The sequence below is a fragment of the Bufo bufo genome, chromosome 2 (assembly GCF_905171765.1).
Source record: "Bufo bufo chromosome 2, aBufBuf1.1, whole genome shotgun sequence".
Lineage (NCBI taxonomy): Eukaryota > Metazoa > Chordata > Amphibia > Anura > Bufonidae > Bufo > Bufo bufo.
This window is the reverse complement of record NC_053390.1, coordinates 611,666,120-611,689,864: the sequence shown is the minus strand read 5'-3', so window position 1 is coordinate 611,689,864 and position 23,745 is coordinate 611,666,120.

The following is a 23,745-nucleotide window of genomic DNA, read 5'->3' as shown; positions in this document are numbered from 1 at the left end:
ACAGCCATTTTGGGCAGAAATCTTTAATTGCGGCCTAGTGTGGGTCAGGGCATGTGAGATACACCCTTCAAATACAGGGCTTCTATTCAGGTATTTGAAATACAGCCATTTTGTGCGCAAATCTTTAATTGCGGCCTAGTGTGGGTCAGGGCATGTGAGATACACCCTTTAAATACAGGGCTTCGATTCAGGTATTTGAAATACAGCTATTTTGTGCAAAAATCTTTAATTGCGGCCTAGTGTGTGTCAGGGCGTGTGAGATACACCCTTTAAATACAGGGGTTCTATTCAGGTATTTGAAATACAGCCATTTTGGGCAAACAAATTTAATTGAGGCCTAGTCTGGTTTAGGGCGTGTGAGATACACCCTGTACATACTGTCGTTCTATTCTGCTATTAATTAAACACCCATTTAGGGCAAGATCCTAAATTCGAGAAATATGAGGAGAGCGTCAAATAAGGGACGTGGCCCAGGTCGTGGTGCTGCTGGTGGAGCTCCTGTTGCAGGGAGAGGACGTGGTCGATCTGTGCCAGCTACACACACAAATGAAACCCCTTCCTCAGGTGCGAGTAGGCGACAGAACCTGCAGCGGTATTTGGTCAGGCCTAATGCGGCTCTACAAATGGTGAGGCCTGAACAAGTACAGGCGATAGTAGATTGGGTTGCTGACAGTGCCTCCAGTTCCTTCACATTGTATCCTACCCAGTCTCCTGCTGAAAGATCAGAGTTGGCACCTGCAGCCCATGTCCATCAGTGTTTCACCTCACCCCCTTGGAAATCAGCCAAGCAGTCTGAGCCCCAAGTCATGCAGCAGTCTCTTCTGCTATTTGATGAGTACATGGGATGACCATCGCAGCACGTCTCGGATGATGACGAAACACAGGTGCCAACTGCTGGGGCTTTCGAAAGTGTGCAGACCGACAAGGAGGGCAGGGGTGAAGACTGGGTGGAAGATGATGTGGAGGATGATGAGGTCCTCGACCCCACATGGAATCAAGGTCATGCGAGTGACCTATGTAGTTCGGAGGAAGAGTCGGTGGTCGCACAGAGCCACCAGCACAGCAGAAGAGGGAGCAGGGTGCAAAAGCGGAGTGGCCGCCCTCTAGACAGTACGCCTGCTACTGCCCACCGCAGCAAGGGACCGAGCACACAAAAGCCAGCTCCTAGGATTTCCCTGGCGTGGCAGTTCTTCAGACAATGTGCTGACGACAAGACACGAGTGGTTTGCACGGTGTGCAATCAGAGCCTGAAGCGAGGCATAAATGTTCTCAATCTCAACCTGAGCACAACCTGCATGACCAGGCATTTAAGTGCTAAGCACGAGCTGCAGTGGAGTATACACCTCAAAATTCAAGAAAGGTCTCTGGCTCCTCCTGCTTCCTCTTCTGCTGCAGTCTCGGCCTCTTCATCCACCTCTGGAGTGACAGTGCCACCTGCCACCCCGCAACCAGAGGATCTTCCAGCAACACCAACCTGGGTCACCAAGCATCTGCACAATGTCCCACGGAAGCATTCAGCTCTCCATCTCCCAAACACTGGAGAGGAAGAGGAAGTACCCCCCTACCCACCCGCGATCCCTAGGCCTGAATGCCAGCATTTCTAAATTACTATTTGAAATGCTGTCATTCCGTCTGGTGGAGGCGGATAGTTTGAAAGGCCTTATGGCGGTGGCTGTCCCACAGTACGCCGTGCCCAGCCGCCACTACTTTTCCATGTGAGCCATCCCTTCCCTGCACAACCAAGTAGGGGACAAAATCAGGTGTGCACTGCGCAATGCCATCTGTGGCAAGGTGCACCTCACTACGGATACATGAACCAGTAAGCACGGTCAGGGACGTTATATCTCCATAACAGCACACTGGGTAAATGCAGTGACGGCTGGGCCTGAGGTGGATAGCAGTCTGGCGCATGTCCTTCCACCACCGAGGATTGCAGGGCGCTTCAGTTTGCCTCCTGTTGCTTCCTCCTCCTACTCCACTTCCTCATCCTCTACCGGCTCCTCATCCGGTCAGCGTAACACCTTCACAACCAACTTCAGCACAGCCAGGGGTAAACGACAGCAGGCAGTTTTAAAACGTATCTGTTTGGAGGACAAACCCCACACCGCGCAGGATGTGGCACAGGAGGAGGAGGAAGAGGGATCATTTCGTAGGGTTTCCGGCCAGTCATTCCCAAGTGGCTCCGAGGGTGGGTTCCTGCACCCACAAACGCCAGGTACACAATTGTCCAGCCAGGACACCGTTTTGGAGGATGACGAGGTGAAGGATGAGGAGGAGGAGATAGAGGAGGACGAACCATGCTCACAGCAGGGTGACACCCAGACCAGCTCATGGCCATCACTGGTGTGTGGCTGGGGGGATACAGAGGACACAGACGATACACCTCCCACAGAGGACAGCTTTTCGTTGCCTCTGGGCAGCCTGGCACACATGAGCGATTACATGCTGCAGTGTCTCCGCAACGACCACCGAGTTGCCCACATTCTAACTTGTGCTGATTACTGGGTGGCCACGCTGCTGGATCCCCGTTACAAGGACAACATACCGTCCTTAATTCCGTCACTGGAGCGTGATCGTAAGATACGTGAGTACAAGCGCACGCTGGTATACGCGCTGCTGGTGGCATTCACACCTGACAGCGGGGGCACAGTGGAAGCACAAGGCGAAGACAGAGGACAAGGAAGAGGTCGCCAACGCAGCTGGGGCACCGCTAGCACCTCAGAAGGCAGGGTTAGCATGGCCGAAATGTGGAAAAGCTTTGTTAGCACGCCACAACAACCAGCACCACCAGCTGATATGGAATGTCTTAGCAGGAGGCAGCATTTCACCAACATGGTGGAGCAGTATGTGTGCACACGCCTACATGTACTGAATGACGGGTCTGCCCCCTTCAACTTCTGGGTCTCCAAATTGGGCACATGGCCTGAGCTTGCCCTTTACGCCTTGGAGGTGCTGGCCTGCCCTGCAGCCAGTGTATTATCTGAACATGTGTTTAGCACGGCAGGGGGCGTCATCACAGACAAGCGCAGCCGTCTGTCCACAGCCAATGTGGACAAGCTCACATTCATTAAAATGAACAAGGCATGGATCCCACAGGACTTGTCCGTACCTTGTGCAGAATAGACATGTATAGCGGCACTAACCAGCCATTGTTGTACTGCAGCGCAATTGCTCATTATTGTATTTTGGATATTTCACACTCTTTTGGAGTGTACCCTAATTTAATTTTTTTTTTTTACCAGAAACCTGTGTTGGCTACCTCGTCCTCTTCCACCGCCGCTTCCACCTACACCGCTACTTCCACCACCTCCTCAAACTCCTACTCCATATGGAACTCCACCTCATAAATAAAAAAATTTTTTTATTTGTACGTATTTTATTTTATGTCATTTCACTACTTTGTCAGTTACATTTTCGGGTGAAATTCACCAATTCTTGGGTGTGATGTACCACTGCTATACCGACTAGACAGGTAAAAAAAAAATCATAATTCTCAGTTCCATTTTCGGCTGAAATTCAACAATTTTTGGGTGTGATGTACCACTGCTATTTCTAGTAGACAGGTAAAAAAATTCATAAATAATTGTCTGTTACATTTTTGGGTGAAATTCACAAACTTTTGGGTGCAATATACCCCTCCTCTACCTAGTTGACAGCTTAATAAATTTCAATAATTTTTCTTTTACATTTTCGGGTGACAATAAACAATTTTTTTCTGTCATAGACCCTTGCTCTACCAAGTAGACAGGTTAATACATTTCTGTAATTTTTCTGTTACATTCTTGGGTTGACATTATACAATTTTAGACGTGAATAAACCTCTGCTCTGCATAGGTGACAGGGAATAAAATTTCAGAAATTCTTCTTTAATTGATGCGCGCCACCTCCTTTCATTCAATACTTAAACTTTAACAAGTTGTACCACATTTGCGCTTCAATAATTTGTCCCACATTTCCGCTTTACTCTTTTGGCCAACATTTGGGCTTCAATACTTTTCCCCACATTTCTGCTTTACTCTTTTGGCCCACATTTGGGCTTCTGTAATTTGTCCCACATTTGCGCCTCAATAACTTTTCCCATATTTCCGCTTTACTCTTTTGGCCCACATTTGGGCTTCTGAATTTGTCCCACATTTGCGCTTTAACAGCTTTTCCCACATTTCTGCTTGATCCCAAAAATAATTGATAAATTTATCTCCCTTAAATTTGGTCTCTTTTTCTCACGCTCCCTCTCCGGCGTGGAACCCTGATTCGCCGATAACCGTGATCAACATTGTAGGCTCAGAAAAGAACATAGAAAGTTGATAGAGAAGATATCCAAATGGATGGTGGATGTCACTGGATAACCTCTACATAGGTGACAGGAACATAAATTTAAAAAAATCGTCAATTACATTGTCAGGTGAAATTTTTCTAATTTTGCCGGATAGAAACCCCTGCTCTGAATAGTTGACAGGGAATAAAATTTAATAAATTCTTCATTAATTAATGCGTGCCACTTTTAGCAATTCTTAAAGGACGGACCCCAAAAATTTCAATATTTTGCCAGATAGAAACCCCTGCTCTGAATAAATGACAGGAAATAAAATTTTATAAATTCTTCATTAATTAATGCGCGCAACTTTTAGCAATTCTTAAAGGACGGACCCCACAAATTTCAAATTTGCTGGAAACCAAAGTGAGAAATTCAGAACACATTTGATTTGTGTACAACCAATTTTCTGATCTCTAATAGTAGCACAATGCAATTACTTTAACAATTACTTTAAAAATGCTATATCTTAAAGCATTCTTACATTTTCTATGGATTTGGTGAATACATGGATGCGTTCTAAAAGAAGACTTAATTCATCTTGTCATTCAGCGATCAATCTTTGTACTACTCAGGAATCATTTTACTGTCACTTTGAAGTTAACTTTGAACATGTAATATTTAGCTTGTGAAGCAATAGTGAGGAAATGAGCACGATAAGGGCTTATTCAGTAACAGCCGTAAATTGATTATTTCCTTTCTTATGTAAACGTACCAGACAGCATTCTGGGCTCACTTCCGAAGATTACTATGGTAAAGTCTTATCTGGTGGAAACTGATTTTAGAAGCTCAGCCTATTCCTGATAAGGCACATATCTCTCCACTGGACTTTGTATGCATTTTGTTAACAACCTGCTAAAAGAAATAACTAGTCCGTCATGTGATTTGAAGAGTGACGATTGGGAATTGTTGATATTCTGCTTTATTTTAAATTATGCAAAAGCGTCACAAAAATTTATTGATCCAGCTGCAATATGAAGATCACAAAATTAAGTTTTTACTCACTTGGTGCTTTACCGAAAATGTGAGTAATTAAAGTAGGGCTAACAAAATAATTAGGTTGTGTCACAAATATGCGCCCTGCCCCTTATATAAAAATGTTACGTAAATGTATCATGTGATGTAACTATGTACATAATGTATGCCAGAATATGCCATTTTGGGCATACATTTGACAGACTGGCAGTTTCAACATATTTGTGGACAAGCTTTGTGTCATGGCAGAAGGTATGGATAGGTCTACATATCAGAAAAACATGGATCTGTAATATGTCCATGTGTATAGGGCCAAACATCTTTATTGTTAATACCATGATGTATTTTATTACAGTGAACGATAATGAGTAAACTAGAGATGAGCAAACCTTTTGAGATTCTGTTCAGGTTCACCAAATTATTCAGAAAGTTTGGTTCGGACCCGAATCAATTCTACTTAAATCAAAGTGGCTCCAATTGCCCCGGAAATTGGTATATAACACCGTCTGGTCTACTAGGACTCAGAATTTGTAGGAAAAGATGTTATCTTTTTTCATTAACTTTTTATGAATTTAATCTTTTTCTCTTCCCCTCCCTAAGCTCTTGAACGTAAGGACAGCAATAGCAATTCATGCCAGAGTGACACTAACATACATAGCTTTGGAAAAACGCATGTTTGAGGGCGTTAACAAACAGCATGTTTAAAAACACACCATGCTGTCCCATGACTTATGTTTTTCATGTTCCAAAGCCTCCACAAATAGTCCCTTATTAGGGGCAGATTGTTATGGGAAATAAACAGTGACTTGTTGGGGGACTAAGCATCCAAAAATTATCCCTTTATAGGGCAGAATGCCTGCCCATGCTACACGCACAATTGCTACCTGTCAGAAAAAAGAGTGTATTGTTGGGACCAAGCCTCCAAAAATCATGCCAGAATGGGGGCAGAATAGAAAACAAAAGTGATAATTGTCATTCTAAACGAGCCTAGAAAAATTCTCTCTTTTAGTTGAGAGCAGCAGGAGTACAGTGTGGAAAAGGTAAGGGATGTGGCCACAACAGTAGTGGCAGCAGTAGAAGCATAGCATGGAATATACAAGGAAGCAGATTGGCTGTTTATAGTAGTATTAGTGGCAGATATGTAGCGTTAATAATGGTGGTGGTAGGGGATTAGCAGCAAGGAGTAAAATATGGCACATGTTGGCAGGAAGGCATACAGCAGCGGTGGAATGATATCGGCAGCAGCAGCCATATTGGACATGATTCTAAGCAGGCAACATGATGGTAGGCATGCAGTCAGACTGCAAAAGTGGCAAGATGGGGAACCATCAGCAAGGCCAAATCTATTAATTTGCCTCAGCCGAAGGAGTGGGAAAATCCAACTGAATCCTGGCTTGATTCATTTTGACAAAAGTGATGTTTTGGACAATTTATCCATTTGGGTGTCACCACGCCCCCTGCGGCACTGAAAACCCTCTCTGAGATGACAATAAAAGCTGGAAAAGAAGACAGAGAGCATATTAGGCCAGTTCAGGCCACATTTCTAGTCTGCCTGCTCAGAGGTCCATGAGGTCAGGGAATAGGGTATGCATGGGAGACAGGCCAGAGTCTAGGTAGGACTGAACCTGGACATTGAAGCAGGTGGTCTCGGCTTGCTGATTTGCCTCAGCCTGGAGCAGCACGTAAAAAAAAAATGTTCATGTAGAGGAGACTGAACTGGCTGCTACTGCAACTGCAGATTCGGCTGCTTGTGGCAGAATTTGGGTGTCTCTGCAGGGGGTGTAGAGGGACCTCCCTTTCAGACCTGCTGGCAGCAGTTGTCTGCTCCCTAAAAGCTATGGCCGGCTCTGTAAACAGTTTTTCCTGGTAATAACGTAATTTGGCCTCCCTTTCAGCAGGAGGAAAACATTTGCCCATTTTGCCTTCATAGCGAGGGTCTAAAAGCATGGCTATCCAGTAATCATCAGACTGCTTTATGTGAATGATATGCCTGTTTGAGTAAGCAAGAAAGCATACAGCTAGCCATTCTGGCCAGTGTGCCCGAGGACCCAGTTCTTTCCAGCTCCACCCCCCAATGAGATGACTGGGTGTCGGGGCCGGGTCATCTTCATGATCATCATCCTGCTCCTTCAACTCTGCCTCTTCTTCCTACCCCTCCTCCAGTGGCTGCTCCCCATCCTTATACTTCATCTACTTGGCACTTTCTCTTTGTGGGTCACTAACAGCTACAAGTCAAGCAGCAAGATATTTCTAGCCCTATGGGAGGAAAACTAGGTCTATAATACCAAGAACTAGTTCATTAGTTTACATGTTACTGGACAAGATTTATAGACAATGTCTTGGTAAACTGGTCAGGGAAAGAGAGCGATTTTTATGCATTCTTAAAATACATTAACTGTAAAGATGTAAATTAGGGATCGACTGATTATCGGTTTTACCGATATTATCAACCGATATTCAGGATTTTGAAAGTTATCGGTATCGGCATCTATTTTGCCGATATGCCGATAACGAATCGGGAACACGGATCGCGCTGCTATCAGCGCGATCCGTGTTCCCTGAGCAGCACAGGGGAGAAGGAAGCAGTGTCTCCCTCCCCCTGTGCCACTGCCGCCGCTGCCACCAATGAGAGGAGGGAGGACAAGAGGAGGGGATGGGCTGTGGCCACTGCGCCACCAATGAAGATAACTCTCTCATTAATTCATATACAGGAGGCGGGAGCTGGCTGCAGAATCACATAGCCGGCTCCTGACCTCTATGACAAGTAGCTGCAATCTGCGGTAGCTAACCCCTCAGGTGCTGCACCTGAGGGGTTAACTGCCGCGGATCGCAGCTACCACTCATAGAGGTCGGAAGCCAGCTATGTGATTCTGCATCCAGCTCCCGCCTCCTGTATATGAATTAATGAGAGAGTTATCTTCATTGGTGGCGCAGTGCACCCCCCCACCCAAGCCCCTTAGTATTAAAAACATTGGTGGCGCAGTACGCACCCCCACCCAAGCCCCCTAGTATTAATCATTGGTGGCACTGGCGACAGGGTACCCTCTCCCCTCCTCCTCAGTGGCAGTTCCCATAGGAGTCCCAGCGGTGTAAGCCTGGGGCTCCGATCAGTTACCATGGCAGCCAGGACGCTATTGAAGCCCTGGCTTCCATAGTCAGGTCCCTGCTGCTGTGTGCACAAAGCACAGAGCAGCAGGGACAGTGTGAGGTCCTATTCACCCTAATAGAGCTCTATCAGGGTGAATAGGACAAGGGTTCTAGTCCCTAAGGGGGCTAAAAGTTAGTAAAAAAAAGTTAATAAAAACCTAAAACACCTAAATATTAAGTATAAATGAAAAAGAAAGATTTACAAAAAAAAAAATTACACGTTAACAATAAACATGTTCATTTTCAGCAGATTTGTGTAGGAATGAAAATTCTCAGAATATCGGTATAAATTATCGGCTATTAGCCTGAAAGTTCACAGATTATCGGTATCGGCTCTAAAAAATCAATATCGGTCGATCCCTAATGTAAATATAGAATTTACAGAATCTTTTGGAGAGCAAAGTGTTGAGTTTTTGGACACTGTTATTATTTAGCAAATCTATTGCATCCAACTCCCTCCTCCACCATGAGAGTTACCAACCTGTACACATTAAAAGGTCATTACCATATGGTCAGTTCCCAAGGGTAAGGCAAAATAATAGTGAATTTAATGTCTTTTTAGAACAATAATTAGATTTTGCTGGAAAAAAAGATATACAAAAGACTTTAAATCTGAGTCATTCACTAGGGCCATTAGACAGAGGAGGTGCTGTTTGGTAAAAAAATAAATTAGTCTGAGAATATTAAAAGAGCCATTAGAAAACACTGGAATCCTATTGAATCTGACCCAAATCTGTCAGAAATTGAGGGACCAATCAGTTAGAGGTAGATTTGCTGAATATAAAAAGAAAAATTGGCTAAATGATCTGGCTCCAAAAGGGAATTATAGATGTAAGAATTGTGCCTTTTGTACTTACATAATAGAATGCAAGATATTACAAATAGAAGCCATTACAAATTGTGTGCGGCAATTAATCACATGTAGGTCAGACTTTGCCCCAGGTTCAGAGCAGCCACTATGTTGCGGCAATTGTCGCGGACCACCTTGCCTAGTAGGATTTGGCAGGTTGACATCCAGCGGGATGGTTGCTGCTTGATGTACTTTAGCAACTGCTCACCTGTGAGGCTAGTCTTGCCCAAGTCGATCATTTCCAACACCTAATGGCAACTCTTGACTCTACGCATGTTATAGGAAGGAAGAGTGGGAGAGACACTGTGCCCTGCTGCTTTTGGGGATGGAACCGTGTCCGTGGTAAATAGATAAGTACCTGGTGTGGGAGCATAGTAACATAGTTACATAGTAACATAGTACATAAGGCCGAAAAAAGACATTTGTCCATCCAGTTCGGCCTGTCATCCTACAAGTTGATCCAGAGGAAGGCAAAAAAACCCTGTGAGGTAGAAGCCAATTTTCCTCACTTTAGGGGAATAAAAAATTCCTTCCCGACTCCAATCAGGCAATCAGAATAACTCCCTGGATCAACGACCCCTCTCTAGTAGCTATAGCCTGTAATATTATTACACTCCAGAAATACATCCAGGCCCCTCTTGAATTCCTTTATTGTACTCACCATCACCACCTCCTCAGGCAGAGAGTTCCATAGTCTCACTGCTCTTACCGTAAAGAACCCTTTTCTATGTTTGTGTACAAACCTTCTTTCCTCCAAACGCAGAGGATGTCCCCTCGTCACAGTCACAGTCCTGGGGATAAATAGATGATGGGATAGATCTCTGTACTGCCCCCTGATATATTTATACATAGTAATTAGATCTCCCCTCAGTCGTCTTTTTTCTAACGTGAATAACCCTAATTTTGATAATCTTTCAGGGTACTGTAGTTGCCCCATTCCAGTTATTACTTTAGTTGCCCTCCTCTGGACCCTCTCCAGCTCTGCTATGTCTGCCTTGTTTACAGGAGCCCAGAACTGTACACAGTACTCCATGTGTGGTCTGACCAGTGATTTGTAAAGTAGTAGGAATATGTTCTCATCACGGGCATCTATGCCCCTTTTGATGCAACCCATTATCTTATTGGCCTTGGCAGCCGCTGCCTGACACTGTTTTTTGCAGCTTAGTTTGCTGTTTATTAAAATTCCTAGATCCTTTTCCATGTCAGTGTTACCGAGTGTTTTACCATTTAGTATGTACGGGTGACTTGCATTATTCCTTCCCATGTGCATAACTTTACATTTCTCAGTGTTAAACCTCATCTGCCACTTATCTGCCCAAGCCTCCAATCTATCCAGATCCCTCTGTAGTAGTATACTGTCCTCTTCAGTGTTAATTACTTTACACAGTTTAGTGTCATCTGCGAAAATTGATATTTTACTATGCAAGCCTTCTACAAGATCATTAATAAATATATTGAAGAGAATAGGGCCCAATACTGACCCCTGAGGTACTCCACTAGTGACAGTGACCCAATCTGAGTATGTACCGTTAATAACCACCCTCTGTTTTCTATCATTGAGCCAGTTACTTACCCACTTACAGACATTTTCTCCGAGTCCGAGCATTCTCATTTTATATACTAACCTTTTATGAGGTACAGTGTCAAATGCTTTGGAGAAGTCCAGATACACGACATCCATTGATTCGCCGCTGTCAAGTCTAGTACTTACCTCCTCATAGAAACTGATTAAATTAGTTTGACATGACCGATCCCTCACGAAGCCATGCTGATATGGCGTTATTTGCTTATTTCCCATAAGATGCTCTAACATAGCATCTCTCAGAAAACCTTCAAACAGTTTACCCACAACAGATGTTAAACTTACCGGCCTATAGTTTCCAGGCTCTGTTTTTGGACCCTTTTTGAATATTGGCACCACATTTGCCATGCGCCAATCCTGTGGGACATTCCCTGTCAGTACAGAGTCCGCAAATATCAGAAATAAGGGTGTGGCTATGACATTACTTAATTCCCTTAGGATACGGGGGTGTATGCCATCCGGTCCTGGCGATTTGTCTATTTTGATTTTTTTAAGTCGCTGTTGTACTTCTTCCTGGGTCAGACAGGACACTTTTAATGGCGAATTTATTTCAGCATTCAGAATTTCATCTGACAGTTTATTTTCCTCAGTGAATACATTGGAGAAAAAAATATTTAACAGCTTTGCTTTCTCCTCGTCGCTCTCTGCGACTCCCCCCTCATTACTCTTTAAAGGGCCGACACCTTCAGATTTATACTTTTTAACATTTATATAATTGAAGAACATTTTAGGGTTAGTTTAACTCTGTTTGGCAATTAATCTCTCGGTCTCTAGTTTGGCCGCTCGGTCTCTAGTTTGGCCGCAAAGACATTTACTGTCCCTGCCAGTAACAGATGCTCCAGGTGTCCACCGTGGCGTGAAACTTGCTGCATAGCGACAATCACAAAGAGAGGCCCACCATCTCTGCCATGGCAGAGATGGCTTTTTGGGAGAAGAAATGCAACGAGACTAAGCGCAAGCCATCTCGCGCATCGCGAGATTACGGCTATCTATCGTTGATGAAAGGAGGAGATTCGGAGGACATAGGCGGTGCTGGGCTCCTTCACAGGCGGGCGTGGCTGGGCACGGCTGGGCACAAGTAAGGTTAGTACAGCCCCTTGGACACATTCAAGACTCATTTACATACTATAAAATCTTTTTTTAAAGAAATTAACTCAGCCCTATAGGACAGATAGATTGCGGACATGCTAGCGGCGATCTAGCCGTGCATGTCCGTATCTCTATAGCCCAAAACCTGGTGACAGAATCCCTTTAACTTTCTCTACATGATAAATGCCACTTGCTGAAGTAAGAGAACCCCTTTAAGCTTGCGCACAATTAGATTGCTGAGCGTCTAAAGTTGTTTCCTGGCCACTCGTTTAGTTATTAATGGCTGACTACTGAGTGGAGAAGGAGTCTGAGCAGGAGAAGCAGAAAGTGATGAAGACGATATGAAAGATATAGTACTGCCTGTGGATGCAGCATGGCTGCCGGAAGGGAGACCTGGAGAAGGGGGAAACTTTTGTTGCAGTAGCTGGCTGCCACCTCTGTTTGCCCACGGGATGGTGTGATGTCACTTCATGTTATTCAGTAGAGCTATGGTGCCTATGTTTCTGTTTGGTCTATGTTTCTGTTTTACTGCTTAATTTACTCTTGCAAGGCTTGACAGGACAATGCTGCAGTCTTCCGTCAGCGAGGGTAAAAACTGCCAGATGGCAGAGGTTTCCACACTCAGCATAGAACTAGTTGTCACCGAGCTTGCCTTAGCCCTGGCATGTTTCTTTGTTACTTCTTCCTCAGCATCCTGATCTGGCTCCCAGAATCTGACCAATCACAGTCATCACCGCCCATGACACTTTTATCAGACTGTGTTATCTCATGGTGAGCTCCTTGGCCCCCTCCCGATTCCCTGCTCTTTATTTGCCCTGAACGCAACTGTAGCTACCACTGCCCTTACTTCCACCATTATAACTACAATTGCCACTACTAGTACCACCGACACAGCTATGTATGGGTTTCCCTGCCTCCCATTGAACCTCCTCCTCAGGGCAATCCAAACACTGACTGCTCTCACACAATTCATCAATGGGGAGACTCTATTGACTATCTGCCAGAGTGCGTGGTTTGTAAAAAAGAAGGTGCCTCACTAGGAGGGGACAGTGAAGACAATGGGACATCACTGACGGGATTCTCTGGGGCTGCAAGGAGGAGCAGGAGGAATGCTGGGACCCCTGGTTCCAAGGCATAGTGTCAGGAGTTACCCCTATGTCTTTCTGCTGTGACTGAGAGGAGGAATGAGTTATCTAGTCCACAATTTCATCCTCTTTGTCCTCAGTATAAATGTTGCACCTTTCAGAAGCCAGGAACAACTGTGGCCAGTACTACTGCCTGGATGGCTACTGCTGCTCCTACACATACTCTGGCTCTGAGAGGACAAGGCCTGGTCCTGGATCTTTCATTTGGAACCAATCCATATTCCGGATATTTGGCCTAAACAGTCACACAAAGTAAGAATGGTTTTAGAGGGTCAGCTCACTAGCAGGCCCTCATTTACAATCTTTTAGAGGGTCAGCTCACCTGCAGGCCCTCACCTGCAAACTTTTAGAGGGTTAGCTCACCAGCAGGCTCTCATATATAATGTTTTTGAGGGTCAGCTCACCAGCAGGCCCTCAACAATAATGTTTTACAGGGTCAGCTCACCAGCATGCCCTCGCCCATAATTTTTTCAATGGTTAGCTAAGCAGCAGGCACTCGCCCATAATTTTTTCAATGGTCAGCTCAGCAGCAGGCATTAGCCCATATTTTTTTCGATGCTCAGATCAGCAGCAGGCACTCGCCCCTAATGTTTTAGAGAGTCAGCTATGCAGCAAACCCTCACCCCTAAAGTTTTAGATGGTCAGCTCAGCAGCAGGCCCTCGTCCGTAATGTTTTAGAGGGTAACCAGAAGGCCCTTGATGCCCTACTTTATGTGTAATGAAGGGTGTATTGGAGTGCCGGTTCCTTGTAATTTTTGGCAGCCCTTTAACTTAGTGCATAGGATTTATGAGTGTAGAAGTCCTACTACCTGAACAATTGTACCACAATGTGAATGAGGCCCTCCTTTATGTGATATACAGATTTTATCAGAGTGCCTCTTCCTTGTAATTTTTGACAGCACTTGCACTTTATATACAAGTAAATATACAGGAAAGAATGTTTCTTAACAATTTTTCCTCTGAAATTGATTTTATCTTCGGTTTTGTGCGTATTATTGTCAGTCTGTAAAATTGGCGTACTACTCCGACAACATCGTTCCCAGCAGCGACCTGGGAGTCCAAGATGCATCCTCCCCATGCTGTTCCCGAACCATTTCGATGGTGAATCCATCAATTTCTGACTTTTTCCTATGAACCAGACACCCTCCCCTCTTCAGAGCAGCGGGTGCCTGGTTTAATGCTCCCATTGACTTCCATTGTGCTCAGGTGCTCGGTAGAGCACCCGAGCATCCCAAGGTGTTTGACCCGAGCACCCGAACACGCGAGCACTTTGGTGCTCGATCAACACTAGTAATTTGACCAATGTTATCGATCAGTGGCTTCCATTAAGCAACACTGTGGACAGACTACAGTAAGTAACAATGATTTCTGAAAACAAGGAGTAAACAACTTAAGTGCTTTAATATGCTTTTCTAACTGTAAGTGGACAAAAGGATGCCAAAAAGGGATGTCTTTTGGTATACAAAAGTTTGGACATCCCTGGTCAAAATTACTGTTACTATACAGGGCAGTTTCTAGTGAATTTTGCCAACAGGGCAACTTTCCTTTTCTTTTCAATTTGGTACAGAAGCTCATGCACAGACGTCTTCGGCCAGGGGTGTGCAGCCCCCTCTGCCACATAAAAAAAATACCAGTATTAATAAATGGCACAGGGAAGATGAGGCCTGTTACAGATTTTGCATTAGGGAAAAGGGAATTTAACTAATACCTTTGACATTGGTTTCTTGTTTCTGTAGTCCACCCCAACCCTCTATAGTAAATAACCTCCCTATACAGCTGCCAGTCCACACAGCCCTCAGATCCCTCTCCTCCTTTTTGCTCCACACTGAAGCGCTCCAACAGGCACTTCCTCCTCCCTCACATTGCTCTGCAAAGGCTGCTCTATGCCTGGAAATACTGCAGCACGGGAGAAGAGAACCAGCGGTGAGTACTGATAGCGCTAGGAGTGCCATTCTCACTGTTCCTAGAGTCTCCTGTACTAATGAGCGCTTCCACAATTGAAACACTCATTAGTTACTTGTGCCTCACCTTATGGGTAGCGAGGTGGCGCCCTAGGTGGGCGCTTACCCATCCTCCCGCCCCTGCTATTAATCAGCTGTAGACCCCTTCTACTTGCTGGAGTGATCGTCCTGCTCTAGAAATGGTCCTGTTACTGTGAACAGTTAAGCAACTTGAAGATTAAATGATTTTCAAAAGGCACACAGTTAAAGATGACACACTCTCTTTGTATTTTAAGCAAAAACAATGTTTTATTTTAATCTTTTACATTTTCAAAATAGCAAAAAAGGAAAAGGTCCTGAAGCAAAACTTTGGGCACCCTGCATGGTTAGTATTTTGTAGCAGCCCCTTTGGCAAGTATTACAGCTTGTGAATGATTTTTGTAACCAGCCAAGAGTCTTTCAATTCTTTTTATCCATTTAGGGATTTTTATCCATTGTTCCTTACAAAAGTCTTCCAGTTCTGTGAGATTCCTGGGCTGTAAGGGCCATGGTTAAAACTTCAGCTTACACCTTTTGAGGTAGTCTGTTGTGGATTTTGAGTTGCCCTCAGGATCATTATCCATTTGTAGTTCCATCCTCTTTCCAACTTCAGCTTTTTTTTTTACAGTTGGTGTTATGTTTTCTACCAGAACTTGCTGGAATTTCATTGAATCTATTCTTCCCTCTACCCATGAAATGCTCCCCATACCATTGGCTGCAACACAATCCCAATGCATGATTGATCCACCTCCTTCTTAATGGTTGGAGAGTTATTCTTTTCATGAAATTTTGTGCTCTTTTTTTCTTCCAACATATCTTTGCTCATTGTGGCCAAAGAGTTCTATTTTAACCTCATCAGTCCACAGGACTTGTTTCCAAAATGTATCAGGCTTGTTAAGATGCTTATTTGCAAACTTCTAACACTAAATTTTGTGGTGATGACACAGGAGAGGTTTTCTTCTGATGACTTTTCCACAAAGGCCATATTTGTGAAGGTGTTGCTGAACAGTAGAACAATGTACCACAAATCCAGAGTCTGCTAAATCTTCCTGAAGATCTTCTGCAGTCAAGTGGGGGTTCTGATTTGCCTTTCTAGCAATCCTACGAGCAGCTGTCTCTGAAAATTTTCTTGGTCTTCCAGACCTTATCTTGACATTCACTGTTCCTGTTAACAGCTATTTCTTAATTACATTTTGAACTGAGGAAATAGCAAACTGAAAAAGCTTTGCTATCTTCTTACAGGGAGTGCAGAATTATTAGGCAAGTTGTATTTTTGAGGATTCATTTTATTATTGAACAACAACCATGTTCTCAATGAACCCAAAAAACTCATTAATATCAAAGCTGAATATTTTTGGAAGTAGTTTTTAGTTTGTTTTTAGTTTTAGCTATTTTAGGGGGATATCTGTGTGTGCAGGTGACTATTACTGTGCATAATTATTAGGCAACTTTAACAAAAAACAAATATATACCCATTTCAATTATTCATTTTTACCAGTGAAACCAATATAACATCTCAACATTCACAAATATACATTTCTGACATTCAAAAACAAAACAAAAACAAATCAGTGACCAATATAGCCACCTTTCTTTGCAAGGACACTCAAAAGCCTGCCATCCATGGATTCTGTCAGTGTTTTGATCTGTTCACTATCAACATTGCGTGCAGCAGCAACCACAGCCTCCCAGACACTGTTCAGAGAGGTGTACTGTTTACCCTCCTTGTAAATCTCACATTTGATGATGGACCACAGGTTCTCAATGGGGTTCAGATCAGGTGAACAAGGAGGCCATGTCATTAGATTTTCTTCTTTTATACCCTTTCTTGCCAGCCACGCTGTGGAGTACTTGGACGCGTGTGATGGAGCATTGTCCTGCATGAAAATCATGTTTTTCTTGAAGGATGCAGACTTCTTCCTGTACCACTGCTTGAAGAAGGTGTCTTCCAGAAACTGGCAGTAGGGCTGGGAGTTGAGCTTGACTCCATCCTCAACCCGAAAAGGCCCCACAAGCTCATCTTTGATGATACCAGCCCAAACCAGTACTCCACCTCCACCTTGCTGGCGTCTGAGTCGGACTGGAGCTCTCTGCCCTTTACCAATCCAGCCACGGGCCCATCCATCTGGCCCATCAAGACTCACTCTCATTTCATCAGTCCATAAAACCTTAGAAAAATCAGTCGAGATATTTCTTGGCCCAGTCTTGACGTTTCAGCTTGTGTGTCTTGTTCAGTGGTGGTCGTCTTTCAGCCTTTCTTACCTTGGCCATGTCTCTGAGTATTGCACACCTTGTGCTTTTGGGCACTCCAATGATGTTGCAGCTCTGAAATATGGCCAAACTGGTGGCAAGTGGCATCTTGGCAGCTGCACGCTTGACTTTTCTCAGTTCATGGGCAGTTATTTTGCGCCTTGGTTTTTCCACACGCTTCTTGCGACCCTGTTGACTATTTTGAATTAAACGCTTGATTGTTCGATGATCACGCTTCAGAAGCTTTGCAATTTTAAGAGTGCTGCATCCCTCTGCAAGATATCTCACTATTTTTGAATTTTCTGAGCCTGTCAAGTCCTTCTTTTGACCCATTTTGCCAAAGGAAAGGAAGTTGCCTAATAATTATGCACACCTAATATAGGGTGTTGATGTCATTAGACCACACCCCTTCTCATTACAGAGATGCACATCACCTAATATGCTTAATTGGTAGTAGGCTTTCGAGCCTATACAGCTTGGAGTAAGACAACATGCATAAAGAGGATGATGTGGTCAAAATACTCATTTGCCTAATAATTCTGCACGCAGTGTATAGCCTTCTCCTGCTTTGTGGGCCTCAACATTTTCATTTTCAGAGTGTTAGGCAGTTGCTTAGAAGAACCAATGGCTGCTGTTTTTTGGAACATGGTAAGAGGAGTCTGGGTATTTTAAAAGCTTTTACACTTGCATCACTTAGCCTTTCCCAATGATAATTGTGAACAAACCTTAACCATAACAGGCTATTTAAGGTCTGAGACCTCAGTCAAAGTTATCTGAGTGCTAAAAATCTCTTTGTGTACTTTTATTTTTCACTCTAAAATTGTACCAAACCAAAATAATACACTGATATTAATATTGCTTAAAATGTTGAAAAGCGTGTTTAATCTTTAACTTTACGCCTTTTGGAGATTATTTAATCTTCAACTTGCTTAACTGTTCACAGTAAAAGGAATTTTGACTACTGGTGCCTAATTTTAGCATGACACTGTATGTTTGGAAAATGATGATGCCTATGAGTATGTTAGACATAGGTTCTGGTGGATTCTATATCTCCTAATCAAGAGCGCCTAATCAGCATGAGGGGTCTTATAGGCCAGGCAACGCTCCTATGGAATTCTGGTAAGGGGGTATGCATCAGGTGGCATTAGAGGCAGAGCTCTAATGTTAGACATACTGTATACATTGTAAGAAATTTGCAGAATATACACCAAACAGAGTTAACACATGTGTCAAACTAGTCTCACATGTATACAGGAGTGCACTTATCCTTTCTGCGGCCTGAGGCAAAAAGTTAAACATTCCCTTACAATGTACACTAAGTACAAAAATGCCGCCTTATAACGTGTATTGGTACAAACAAACTACTCCCTTTTAGTGTCCCCAGTACAATGAATGTCCCCATAGTAGCCCCCTTATAATGTGTCCCAGTACATAAATGCTCCTGTTTACAGCTGCAATGACCTTACAAAATAATGACCCCAACCCATTGTGGCCAAACATCATGCTGTTAAATAAAAATAATAAACTCAAATAGCTCCATTCTGCTGTCAGCAATGCAATGCAAGACACTGACTTCTTCTACTCTCTGTCCTGAGCTCTATGCAGCCTGGCTCAGGGAGCGTGATAATGATAACACCTGCCTCTGATAGGCTACAGGAACTCGGACTAAAGCCTATTAGAGGAAACGGTGGGCCAGGGGGACATTAGCCCTGTGCCCCATCTCAGCATTCAACTGAATTTCTGTCCTGAGTATAGCGATGCAGTTGAATATGTAGAGATGAGTGTTTCCACAATGAAAGTGCTCATAGCCCATGGACCTTCTGCTGCCCCCCTCTTGCCCTTACCTGGTGCTCTCTGAGGCAATCGCTTCACTCATTGGTGGTGCAACCTTGCATGTATATATATTTCTCCATTAATAAAATGTAAACTTCAGAGCATATAACTGCAACATCTTTTACATACTGTAAATAAAGAAGCACATGCAGAATAAAAGTAACAACATGCATCATAGTTGTTTGTACCCGGGAGCCTGCATTGATTTCATGCTAAGTGTTGTTTGGGCAGCATGAAGCTACTTATAGGTTCCCTATAAATTGAGTTAAACTTAGTTATACTGCTGTATGTGACACTCTCTGCTAGCAAAGCGAGAGTGAATGAAACTGTAAAAGTGGCATAATAAGTAACTAATTTGTTCACTGAGACATTTCTTCCTGTCTATCTGGACACTTGGTAAATTATTGACAGGCTTGTTATGCAAGCAGTCACTGGTGCCTAATGTAGCCTGAATGTCAGCTTGTTAACTACAGCCTGTTGATCTTTCCACTAAAGAAAGAAATCATTAGGTTCTCCTGTGGAACTAATTCCTCTTTAATCATTTCAGACCTCTGCATCCACTCATTTTAAACACAGAAAAAAAAGTTGATGGGGAACATGCCTACAAACTAATAGTGGTTCATTTTGAAGGGGTTGTCCAGCTTCTTTTCTACCTTTTTACACTTGAACCTCAGAATGCAGTGCATGTTGAAAAAAACATATTCATCTGCTCAGGGCCGGATTAAGAGCATCATGGGCCTGGTGCTGAGGATTTTGCTGGGCCTTTTTATGGAACTGCACTCAGTGTCTTAATTACATATATATTTTATCGATACCATTAAAGTATTTTGTTCCTGCAACTACCCCTTCATTTGGCTTCTATCTTGGCAACATGGAGGGGGACCACGGGAGGGGGACCCTGAGGGTGGGGGCACCCTCAGGGCACTATAGTGTCAGGAAAACCGCTTTGTTTTCCTGACACTATAGTGATCATTTAACATGACTATGAAGATTACTGTTTTCTAGCTGCTGTGGACTGTGGACAACAGCAGCTAGAAACAGTAATTTTCATAGAGCTGTGTTATGATTTATGGACACAGCACTCAGCATGCTTAGCCAGTCAGATAGAAGGCTGGCTAAGCATGCTGAGAGCTGTGTCTAAATAACATAACACATTAAATGGATTCTGTCACCAGGTTTCACCCCTGTCAGCTAAAAATATGCTGATGTTCAGGGCGTCTTCACGATTCCTAATGTGGGCTTATAAATGTCATCTGTGGGCTTATTTAGCTAAAAAACAGCTTTTACTAACCTGTCAGTCAAACAAATAAGGTGCCCAAGGGGATGTTAATGAATGCAAGGTGTCGGCCGCACCCGCCGCCGTTCGTGCCCAGCGCCGCCTTTCCGGACTTCTGCGCCGCCTCCTAATCCTCTGTGCCGCCTCTCGCTCTCCCTCCCTCCCCCCTCCTCCTGCTGTAAGATCTTGCGCATACAGGGGTTGAGCGAAGTGCCGGCGCATGCGCACTTCGCTGTAAGAAGCCAAATGGAGAAGTCTGCACGGGCGCATCAGGCAGAGCCCTGTGCGCAAGCGCGAGATCTTACAGCAGGAGGAGGGGGGAGGGAGGGAGAGCGAGAGGCGGCACAGAGGATTAGGAGGCGGTGCAGAAGTCCGGAAAGGCGGCGCTGGGCACGAACGGCGGTGGGTGCGGCGGGCATCTTGCACCCATTAACATTCCTTTGGGCACCTTATTTGTTTGACTGACAGGTTAGTAAAAGCTGTTTTTTAGCTAAATAAGCCCACAGATGACATTTATAAGCCCACATTAGGAATCGTGAAGACGCCCTGAACATCAGCATATTTTTAGCTGACAGGGGTCAAACCTGGTGACAGAATCCCTTTAAAGAAATTACTGTTTCTAGCTGCTGTGGACTAGCAGCTAGAAACAGTAATTTCTTTAATGTGTTATGTTATTTAGACTGAGCTCTCAGCATGCTTAGCCAGTCAGTAATTTCCATAGTGCTGTTATGATTTATGGACACAGCTCTCAGCATGCTTAGCCAGCCTTCTATCTGGCTGAAGTATTATACATGAGTGAGCAATGAGTAAAAACAGGGCATGGAGGGGGGGTAAATGATGAAAAGTGGAGGACCTCCTCTTACCACTCCATTCCAGTCTGTATGGATCAATGCAGAGCTGATTGTGAACTTCAAATACTTGCTGTTAGGGGTTGAAGGACCTGTGATGATGTCATCACAGGTCCTGGCAGATGTACCTTTGAAACCTAGGAACTACACCATTTTTGGTGCAGTTCCTTTGCTAGATTCTGCAGGACCTGTGATGCTGAAGATGATGTCATCACAGGTCCTGGCAGATGCACTGTCCTAACCTGGGAACTACACGTAACACTGTGCAGTTCCCTTACAGGACCTGTGAAGTGCTTGCCTTGCCTCAGCTCTGATTGGTTGGTGGGCGGGGAGGGGAGGGGCTGGCAGAAGCAGCTTCCACTCTAGGATCATATTACGCTCCTCCCGAGTCCCTCCCTCAGGCTCCTGCTGCCAGCGTGAGGTGAGCGTCTCTGCATTGACTGTGTGCTATGTGACGCTGCGCTGTGTACAACAGAGGACTTTTAACCCTCCCGACGGCCTTTTGGCTGGCAGATGGGCCTATTTTATGGTAGGGGCCTGGAGCTGCAGCTCCATCAGCCCCTACGTTAATCCGGCCCTGCATCTGCTCCCCTCTGCTCCATTCCATCTGCTTTCATTGGTCTTCGGTAGTGTTGAGCGAGCATGCTCGGCCGAACACCAGTTCGTCTTGAGCATCGCTATGCTTGGCACCGCGTGTGTTCAAGCGCGATGCTTGAGTCAGTGTATTTAAATCTAATTTAGCCTCTATTTCTATGCAGAAGATCGCTGTACAGTGAGGGAATCCCTCAGTGTGAGTCCGTGGCTTAGGAGTCCCTGCTCTGAGTCCATATACAGCTATGTCCATATATGGAGTCAGTGCTTGGTGTATTTAAATCTAATTTAGCCAGTATTTCAGAAAAGTTTCTGCTGGGATTCGAACTCACAACCTTCTGCATTAGAGGCAAGGCACTTAACCACTCAGCTATAATAGCTGCATAGACAGTTACTTTAAAAAAAAAAAAAAAAAGAGAGACTTTTACTGTACCTCTATTTCCGAAAAAGTTTGTGACAGGATTTGAACTCACAGCTTCTACATCACAGCCCAGAACTACTTTAATTACTACACTATATAGCTGCATAGCCAGTCACAAAAAATACCGTATATGCCGGCGTATAAGACGACTGGGCGTATAAGACGACCCCCAACTTTTACACTGAAAATATAGAGTTTGGGATATACTCGCCGTATAAGACTACCCCTTTTTCAACACACAGCAGTACATTACTGCATCCCACCACTATCCCTGGGTACCTCTGCCATCCCTGCATCCCACCACCATCCCTAGATACCACTGCCATCCCTGCATCCCACCACCATCCCTAGGTACCACCGTCATCCCATGGTATCACCACCATCCCTGCATCCCACCACCTTCCTTGTCCTCCCTCCCAGACCCTAAACATGTGCCACCTATACCCTGAACATGTTTTTGTTATGTTATTCTTCATATTCACATTCACATATGCACATCTGCGCCGCACTTAGATACGCCGCACGGAGATCTCGCACATGCGCAGGAACGAGATGCGAGCGGCCATGAGGATCCCGTGTATCCACGCTCGCTGCATGAAATCTCGCACATGCGTAGGAGCGAGATGCGAGCGGCTGGGAGGATGGCGGTACAGGGGGTGCCTGGTTTAATGCTCGGGTTCTCCCATTGACTTCCATTGTGCTCGGGTGCTCGGAAGTGTCCTACTCGAGCACACGAGCACTTTGGTGCTCGATCAACACTAGTCTTCGGTGACTTCCGGAAGGACAGGGTCTGATGCGTTTCTGCAGCCAATAACTGGTCTCAGCATTAATGTGCCCTAACTGACAGTCATTGCTGCATCATGCGTTATTCAAGGATATGTCTCTGCTGAAGTGAGTCATTTTAGCTGCGGACATAATCTTGTACAGCTGGAAGTTTACAAAAAAGGGACGAGAAAACAGTAAAGGGGGTCAGAGAGCCAGTAAAGAGCAGACAAATGTATTTTTTTCCCCCACAGGTACACCAAGCTCAAGTTGAAATTTGCAAAAGTAAAAAAGCTGGACAACCCCTTTAAGAGAAGGTTCATACTTACTTGTTAGTTGTTATTTATTCATATATGACAATAATAAAAAAAAACTTTCTATGAAACTGGAGCCATACATACATAATATATGGTCTCAGGGGAAGACAATGGGCACCATACAGTCCTGATCAAAAGTTTAAGACCACTTGAAAAATGGCAGAAAATCATATTTAGCATGGCTGGATCTTAACAAGGTTCCAAGTAAAGCTTCAACATGCAACAAGAAGAAATGGGAGTGAGACAAAACATTTTTTGAGCATTCAATTTAATGAAAACATAGAATAAACTGAAACAGGCAGTTTTTCAGCTGATCAAAAGTTTAGGACCACACCTCCAAAAAAAATACTAAACCCCCTAAAACAGAA